This window comes from Pseudoliparis swirei, chromosome 17, assembly GCF_029220125.1.
Source record: "Pseudoliparis swirei isolate HS2019 ecotype Mariana Trench chromosome 17, NWPU_hadal_v1, whole genome shotgun sequence".
NCBI lineage: Eukaryota > Metazoa > Chordata > Actinopteri > Perciformes > Liparidae > Pseudoliparis > Pseudoliparis swirei.
This window is the reverse complement of record NC_079404.1, coordinates 6,417,431-6,418,327: the sequence shown is the minus strand read 5'-3', so window position 1 is coordinate 6,418,327 and position 897 is coordinate 6,417,431. Positions and strand designations below refer to the sequence as shown.

Sequence of the window (897 nt, the reverse complement as noted above, 5' to 3'; positions counted from 1 at the left end):
GCAGAGAGATGCTGCCCCCTGTTTTCAGTAGAGCTGAAATACCTCTTCAGAGTTTGTACTGTGAAGACTACCAGGAGTCATATTTTAATACCATGTTAGTACTATAAGAGGATTTTCTTTTCGATATAGTCAACGAATATCAACATAAATAATATGTAATATTTGGTGAAATGTGGGTTTAAATCTGACAATTATGACAATTATTAATCAATTGTTCAAAGTATATTTATACATGGCATCTTACTTTAAGATCTACTTGTATTGACTTGCAGATTATTTGGAAGAGTGGCTTTTTATTTCATATTTCAAGGTGGATAAGTCTGTAGTTTATTGTCCTTAACGTTTCCTTTTGTGAGAGCACAACTATGCTGGGTGAATTATGTTTCCAAAATTAGAGATTTGCAATGACACACTGTATCAAAACGCTGCTCCAGGTGAGGCTCGAACTCACAACCTCGGCATTGCTCTACAATGTACTGTCATATAAGTACCGCGCGCTAACCGATTGCGCCACTGGAGCTCACTGTGTGCAGACGACAGTTGGTGTTTTATACAACAAACTATTGAGATAATGTTTACCTTTTACGTTACAAATGTTGTTGCACCTGTTTCCCACGAACGTTTATGCTAACGTTACTGTGAAATTATTGAGCTATCATACGGAAACATGTCCGCTGGGTTTCGAGAAGTGTCCAATATTTAAATTGATGACGACATAAGTACGGCAGGCGATACGGCAGTTTTTCCTTGCTTCCAGCATCTTCCCCATTGTGATGGTCCCGTTCTTAAACACATACCGCTGTAAGATTACATGTCTGTGGTTGCGTGTTTTAAAGCAATTTTTAAGAGAGACAGACGTTTCCATGATATCTTTGCTCGTAGCCACTGCCAGACCAA

General features: G+C 38.6%; 1 non-coding gene across 1 annotated transcript; it reads right to left on the bottom strand.

Annotated features, from left to right (window-relative positions):
* Positions 1-426: 426 nt before the first annotated feature.
* trnai-uau (transfer RNA isoleucine (anticodon UAU)) lies at positions 427-520 on the bottom strand. Its single transcript has 2 exons — positions 483-520; positions 427-462 (listed from the first exon to the last, which is right to left on the bottom strand). It is a non-coding gene; the product is annotated as a tRNA-Ile (tRNA).
* Positions 521-897: the final 377 nt, after the last annotated feature.